The following is an 8,524-nucleotide window of genomic DNA, read 5'->3' as shown; positions in this document are numbered from 1 at the left end:
GATGTCGGTGGGGAGGGCGAGGAGGGCTCAAGGGACTGCTGCAGCTCCGCGGGCCGGTCTGAGCCTCAGAAAATATTTCTTATTGTATTTTTCAGTTCTATAATTTCCTTTTGGTTGTTTCTTCAATAACTTTTTAAAACTGAGATTTTTTTTTTTTTTTTTTTTTTTTGGTTTCTCATTTGTTTCAAGAGAATTTGTAGTTTACCACTGACAGATCTTTGTGATGGCTGCTTTCAAATCCCCGTCAGAGAATCCTGCCATATGACTTATCTCACTGTTGGCATCAGTTGGTTGTCTTTTCTTACTCAAATTGTGATTTTTGTGGTTCTTGGTGGGATGAGTCATTTTTGGTTGTACGCTGCACATTTCATCATTTATGTTAGGAGACACTGGGTCCTATTTAAATTTTTTTTTTAACAGGTGCCACTCTGTTTAGGATTAGCATGCTGGTCCTAACTTACTTTTTGTGGGATACAGTTCCAGCGATGGTTTAACTTTCAGAACTTTTGTGGTATTCTTTTGGTCGGTTGGTTTATTTGGTCCTGCTGTTGCTCCCACTAGTTCCTGCTACAGCTGCCTGATGGTGCAAAAGCATTTCCCTGGGCCAGGCTACTGAATGTCTGTCAGTGAAAAGCAGCGTTTCAGGCCCAGGAGGATAAAAAGGCTCTCTGGGCTGGGCTGTTTGTTGTGGTAGGGACTCCTTTGCTGGTGCTGCTGACTACCCCGGTATCTCTTGGCAGGAGAGGAGTCTCAGGCTCAGTGGGAAGAGAGCACTTCTCCTGGTCAATTATTGTTAGCAGGTCTTCCAAAGGATCTCCCTTGTGGGTGGTGCCAGGCTTGCTACCCGTATTGTTGGAGGGACTTTGATTTAGCAGTGGAAAGAGTCAACCTGCAATGCCTTCTGTCGCTATTTTGGGGTTTGGGAAATATCAGATATGAGTTATCTTTCTTGTTGGGCAAAGGAATGATCAGATGTTCTGCTGCTGTGTTTTTCCAGGGTTCCCAAATCAATTCTTTCTGTTTGCACGTTTCATGGTTCTCCTTTGGTTGCCTCTTATATTATTTCCAGGGTTTATAGATGTACTTAGTGGGGAGAAGGAGGGAAAAATGAGTCTATGGCCATTTTGTCTGATCAGAAATCTCCCATTTTTAAAAATTGGGTTGTTCATTTTTAAAATATTGAGTTTTAAGAATCTTTAATATAGTCTGACATAAGTTCTTTATTACCTATATGATTTGGAAATGTTTTCTCCCAGTACATCACTTGCATTCTTTCAATAGCGTCTTTTGAAGAGCATAAGTTCTTAATTTGATGAATTTCAATTTATCAATTTTTTAAATGGATTGAGCTTTTGGTGTCATATCTAAAAAAGTCTTCATGACCTTGGATTAATAGGCGAAGATATTTTGCCTACTAATCCAAAATCTTTGCCTAATAATTCAAGGTCACAAAGATTTTATCCTAAAAGTTTTGGAGCTATAGATTTTACCTTATGGTTCTTGATTCATTATGCGTAATTTTAATATATGGTGTCTCTTTGTCTGCTTTGGCCACTATTACAAAACAGCAGAGACAGGATATTAGACATTTAACTAATGTTAATGTCTAATGGCTAGACGTTAACTATGTGATGTGTATGACGTGCTAATAATGTACAAACGTAAATGCATACATGTGTACATGTACATTTATAATGTATACATTGTAAATGGCTGAAAAATAGACATTTACATCTACAGTTTTAAGGCTAGAAATCCAAGATCAAAGTGTCAGCATGGTGAGTTCTGGTGAGGACCCTCTTCCTGGCTTGCAGACGGCTGCCTTCTTGTTGTATATTCATATAGCAAAGAGAGAGAGTGACCTCTGGTCTCTTCCTCTTTCAGCTGATAAGGGCACTAATCTTATTATGGAGGCCCCATCATCATCATCTCATCTTAACCTAATAACCTCCTAAAGACCTCATCTCCAAATACCGTCACACTGGGGATTAAGGCTTCAACATATAAATTTTAAGCAACACAAACATTCATATAATATGGTGCAAGAAAAACATCAAAGTTCATTTTGTTGCACATGTACATCCAATTGTTCTAGCACTGCTTGTTAAAAAGACTATCATTTATCCATTGAATTGCCTTTGCACGTTTGTCAAAATTCAGTTATCCACATGTGTGTTCGTTTATTTTTGGATTCTGTATTCTGTTCTGTGGATCTGTTTATAACACCATAGTGTCTTGATGACTGCAGCTTTATAATAACTCTTGAAATTAGAAAATATTAGCCCTCCAACTTTGTTGTTTATTTTCAAAGTTATTTTGACTCCCCTAGGTCATTTGCATTTTCGTATGAATTTCTGATTCATTTTGGTAGTTTCTCTTTTAAAAAGCTTGCTGGAATTTTAACTGGGATTGTATTGACTTTAAAGTTCATTTTGGGGAGGATTAACATCTTAACAATATTGAGTCTTTTAATCTACGAACACAATATATGTCTCCTTTTATCTAGGTCATCTTTAATATTTCTCATGAATGTTTTGCAGTTTTCAGTGTACAGGTCTTGCACATCTTTTGTCAAATTTATCTCTCTATATTTCATGTTTTGATGCTATTGTAATATTATTTCTTAATTTCTCTTTCTGACTGTTACTAGTATATGGAAATAGAGTTGATTTCTGAATTTTGACTATATCCTACAACCTTGCTAAAGTCGCTTTTTAGTTATCTTGCTTTTTTTGGTAGATTTTCATAGCATGATTTTCCACAGACAATAATGTCATGTGGAACTAAAGACAATTTCAATTCTTCCTTTCCAATTTGGATGCCTTTATATCTTTTTCTTGACTTACTTCACTGATTAGAACCTTCAGTGGAATATTTACTAAAAATGGTGAAAGCAGTCATCTTTGCCTCGTTCCTTTATTGGATCGAAGAAATATTCTTCTATTTCTAGGGTTTTTTTTTTAAATCAGTAATAGATGTGGGATTTTGTCAAATGCTTTTTCTGCCTCCATTGAAATGATCATAGAGTTTTACTTTTTAAGTGTTTGTTGTCATGATAAATAATTGTTTTTATAAAAAAATGCTTAACCATTTTGCATCCTTGGATAAATTTTACTTGGTCATCATATATTATCCTTTTAATATATAGTTGGATTAAATTTGCTAAAATTTTATAAGAAATTTTGGAATCTATATTCATAAAAAATACTGATTTGTAGTTTTCTTTTCTTTAATGTTTGTATCTGTTTTTGGTATCCAGGTAATGCTGGCCTAATAGAATAAGTTAGGAATAATCTTTTAAATTTTCTGAGAGTTTGAGTTGAATTCATATTATTTCTCCCTTAAGTGTTTCACTCTTGTTGCCCAGGCTGTAGTGCAATGGTGTGATCTCAGTTCACTGCAACCTCTGCCTCCCGGGTTCAAGCAATTCTCCTGCCCCAGCCTCCCAAGTGACTGGGATTACAGGCACCTGCCACCACACCTGGCTAATTTTTGTATTTTTAGTAGAGACAGGGTTTTACCATGTTGGCCAAGCTCGTCTCGAACTCCTGACCTCAGGTAATCCGCCCACCTCGGCCTCCCAAAGTGCTGGCATTACAGGTGTGAGCCACTGTGCCCAACCAGGTCGTACACTTACTGTTAGGTTGGGGACATTATTGTAAGCATACATCTTAGCTTAGTCTAGCTTATGTGCTGTGAAGGCTCTGTCCTGGAGCGCAGTGGCGCGATCTCAGCTCACTGCAAGCTCCGCCTCCCGGGTTCACACCGTTCTCCTGCCTCAGCCTCCCAAGTAGCTGGGACTACAGGTGCCCACCATGCCCAGCTAATTTTTTTTTTTTTGTATTTTTAGTAGAGACGGGGTTTCACCATGCTAGCCAGGATGGTCTCGATCTCCTGACCTCGTGATCCACCCGCCTTGGCCTCCCAAAGTGCTGGGATTATAGGCGTGAGCCACCATGCCCAGCCCTCACTCACAGATACTTTCTTCCTCCCTTATTCACTCAGACAACTACACACTCACAATTTCCTTGGCTGATTTTGTCAGGATGGGAGGTGAGTGCATCCCAATACATCATCTTCCCATTCCAACCTCTCCCTAAAGAAACAATATTCTTGTCTCCTCCCACGCCTTCTACTTCTCCTAACTCTCTCCCCCAAGACAGGATCAGAGCTTCGCTAGGTTCTTGGTGAAGAGAAACAAGAGAAACAAGTCTTCACTTTTTTTTTTTTTTGGATGGAGTCTTGCTCTGTTGCCAGGCTGGAGTGCAGTGGTGCGATCTCAGTTCACTGCAACCTCCACCTCCCAGGTTCAAGCGATTCCCCTGCTTTAGCCTCCCAAGTAGCTGGGATTACAGGCACACACCACCATACCCAGCTAATTTTTTGTATTTTAGTAGAGATGGGGTATCACCATGTTGGCCAAGATCACCTTGATCTCCTGACCTCATGATCTGCCTACCTCGGCCTCCCAAAGTGCTGGGATTACAGGCGTGAGCCACTGCGCCCAGCCAAGTCCTCGCTTTTTGTTGCAACTCAGAAGAGGGAGCGTTCTTGGCCTTGCCTTGGCAGACATGCATCACATACTTAAATACATAAACATAAGCTGGGATGAATGTTATGAGAAAAAGCTTCATAATGCTATGAGAAAATATAGCATGAGGGCCTGGCCTAATCTATGGGATGGTAAGAATGTCATTTGAGCTGAGACAGCAAGGAGGAATAGGATTCAAGTGAGGAATAGATGTGGGGTATGAAAAAGGAGAAAATATAGGCCAGGCGCGGTGGCTCATGCCTATAATTCCAGCACTTTAGGAGGCCAAGGCGGTAGGATCACCTGAGGTCAGGAGTTCGAGGTCAGCCTGGCCAACATGGTGAAACCCCGTCTCTATTAAAAAATACAAAAATTAGCCAGGTGTGGTGGTGGGTGCCTGTAATCCCAGCTACTTGAGAGGCTGAGGCAGGAGAATTGCTTGAACCTGGGAGGCAGAGGTTGCAGTGAGCCAAGATCACACCATTGCACTCCAGCCTGAGCAATAAAAGCAAAACTTTGTCTAAAAAAAAAAAAAAAAAAAAAAAAAACAAGGGAGAAAATATAACGTGTAGAGGGAGAGGCATGTGGAAAGGACCTCCGGTTGGAGAAACAGAACATGACAGCATGGCTGGTGCACAGAGACTGAGACTGAGATCGGGGAAGCAGGCAGGGCCCAGGTCATGCAAAGTCCTGTTGGCCACAAGAAAGATTTTGTTCGTCCTCTTAATGGTTTTGAGACGAAGAGGGTTGCATGATCACATCTGTATCTTGAAGGCTGCTGTGTGGAGAAAGGTTAGAGCAGTTGAGAGTGACGCTGAAGAGACAGGTTAGCAGGCTATTGCAGAAATCTGGCCAGACGTGAAGGCAGCTGAGGCTGGGGTTGTGAGGGTGCAGAGACAGAACAGTGGCCGAGAATTTGATAGGTGCAACTGACCAGGTCCCAGCCAAAGTCTTGGCAGGGCATCAACATGGAGTATGAAGGACAGGGCAGTGCGAAGAGTGAGGCTCAAGTTTCTGAGCCATCCACTAGGATAGAAAAGAAGTCAAAGTTTAGAGAGAAAGATCGTGAGTTCAGTTTTGGGTTTGCAGAGTCTGTGGTACTTTTGTGATATCCTGTAGATAGGCAGATAGGCAAGTCAGGAGCCCAGAGGAAAGCAAGATCAGAGATACACACGAGGGAATTATGAGCCTAAAAGTGCTGATTAAAGTCACAGCATGAATATGATTACCTGGGGGAAGCGTAGGTTCAGAGGAGAAAAGTGATGGAGAAAGCAGAGATGCTGGAGGCTAACCGTGAGTGAACGTGAGATACAGAAACGCAAAAACGTTAGAAGAAAATAGAGGAAATAAAATGAAACTCTATTTCTGGGAAAGGAAAGCCTTCCCATGCAAATCACGAGACCTGGAAGCCATAAATGAAAGGACCATCAGATCTGGATGCTTTAAACATTTGAAATTTCTCAACAAGAAAGACACCACAAAGTTAACAGCAAAGCAAACTGAAAAGAAGGATTTGCGATATGTTCCAAAGACAAAGATTAAAATCCCTAAATTCCATAAGAAAAAAAGACAACTTAGTAGAAAGCTGGACAAAGGAATGATTAGACAATACCCAGAAAAAAAGACACACCAAACCACTAAATGCAGGGAGGTGTATTCCACGTGCTCAGGAACCAGTTATGGGTAAATCAACAATGAGGGGCTTATGCCCACCAACTTGGCAAAAATTAAATGAAAGCATTCCTAGTGATGTGGGGAAACAGACACTTATATCCCATTGGCATATTATGTTTGCGGGACAGTTTGGTAGAATTTGTCAGAACTCTAACCAGCCATGTCTCATTTAGAATCTATATTAAAGGAAAACTCATACACATGTGCCAAGATGCATTTAGTTATAAAGAAATGCATCATGATTTTGTTTACAAAGGTTAAAAACAACTGGAAGCAGTATAAGCCCATACATACCATATATGTGTGTATATATATTTATGTATGCATGCATATATAAAAATATCATATAAATGCATAAACTATAAATGTAAACTACCTATCATAAAAAAAGAACCTTCGCGAGGTCAGGAGTTCGAGACCCGCCTGACCAACATGGTGAAACCCCATCTCTACTAAAAATACAAAAAATTAGTCAGGCGTGGTGGCATGTGTCTGTAGTCCCAGCTACTGGGGAGGCTAAGGCAGGAGAATCACTTGAACCCGGGAGGCGGAGGTTGCAGTGAGCCAAGATTGTACCATTGCACTCCAGCCTGGGTGACAGAGCGAGACTCTGTCTCAAAAAAAAAAAAAAAAAAAAAAAAAAAAAGAACCTCTTTGTGCCAAAAGGGTATATGTGTTTATGAATATAAGATGGTGGTAACTGTTTGCCACTGCTGTCTCTGGAAGAAGAAACAGGAACGCAGTGAGTTGGGTCATGGGAGGGTATAGAAGGGAGATTCACATTTTGCTCTGGAAACTTCTGAATTATTTGAATTAGGCATAACAAGAATGCATTCTTTTTTTTTCTTTTCCTTTTATTTTATTTTTGAAACAGAGTCTCACTCTGTCACCCAGACTGGAGTGCAGTGGTGCGATCTCAGCTCACTGCAACCTCTGCCTCCCGGGTTCAAGCAGTTCTCCTGCCTCAGCCTCCCAAGTAGCTGGGATTACAGGCGTCTGCCACCACGCCCAGCTAATTTTTGTATTTTTAGTACAGACAGGTTTTCTCCATGTTGGTCAGGCTGATCTCGAACTCCTGGCCTCAAGAGATCTACCCACCTCGACCTCTCAAAGTGCTGGGATTACAGGTGTGAGTCACCGCGCCTGACCAAGAATGCATTCTTATATTAGCTGTGTAACAAATAAATTACAAAAAACTTGGAAAAGAGAAGTCCAGTGGACAGAAGCCCTGAGAGGACTGGCCACCTACTGCTGCCTGGCTGCCTCTGCTCTGCCCTCCCAGCTAAAGAGTGGTCATTCTTGTGTCCTGCTGCCCGCCCTCAGTTCCCATGTCCTTGGTCCTGGGACAGGGGGCAGGTGTGGAAGCTGGCAGCCTGCTGGAGCTGCCCCAAGAGGGAGGTGCCAGTCCCATTGGGAGCTCCCTGAACTCCTGTTTAAAAGCACGTTGACTCCCCCCATTCATTCACATAACCTGGCAGAATATTTTCAAATAAATCATGAGCATGGCAGTTACATTCTCTAAAACAACACTGGAAAAAGGATTATGGTATTTACTGTGGGGACAGCAAGATTGATTCTCGCCCAGAAAACCTGTCAGGTTCTTGATTTAGGGAGCCGGGGATCAGCACAGGTTAGCTCTGATTTATATCGGCTTGCTTCTCCCACAGGTCGCTCTCCTGCTCTAGGAGACATTTTTGGGTGGGATGGGTCTGGAGCAGCCACTGTCCTGCTGGTCCCTTCCAAGATGGCCCACCACGGCCACGGATGCAGCAGAGCTCACCGCCCCATAGCTGCCTCCCGCCATGCCCTCACTTCTGCTCCCTGCTCCCCTGGCCCTGGCACCTGCTGCTTGAATTCCAGCTCCTTAGCTGGAATTGCAAGACCTCCTTGATGGAGCTACTGCCACTTCTCCGCTCTCTCCCATCACTTTCTGCTCACGGCATACCTTCAATGTGACTGACCCTTCCCTATGAAGGGGAGCGAGCAGAGAAACCAGAGAGGATCCCATTCTTGGGCAGCTCAGCATCTGTGCAGGACAATGACACAGAGATCCTTGCTCCCGTATGCTTAGTTCCCTGATCAATGGGCCTCGCAAGTGGGGCACGGAGGAGGCAGCATCCACACTGTTCCTCCAGGCCTCACTTCCTCTGCTCTCTATGGGCCAACAGTGTCCCCAGGTCACCTTTGTCAAAATCCGTATCTCCCTTTGTCGTCATTCACTTATGCTGCTTCTATGTTTCCTCTGTGCCTAGTGTGATGTCTGGAACACCCTTGGACTCAATGGGCCTGGATGGAGTTATCAGTTGCCCTTGTGTCAGA

Source organism: Theropithecus gelada, chromosome 16 (genome assembly GCF_003255815.1).
Source record: "Theropithecus gelada isolate Dixy chromosome 16, Tgel_1.0, whole genome shotgun sequence".
NCBI classification, from domain to species: Eukaryota; Metazoa; Chordata; class Mammalia; order Primates; family Cercopithecidae; genus Theropithecus; species Theropithecus gelada.
The sequence above is the reverse complement of the archived record's forward strand: the minus strand, read 5'-3'. Positions refer to the sequence as shown.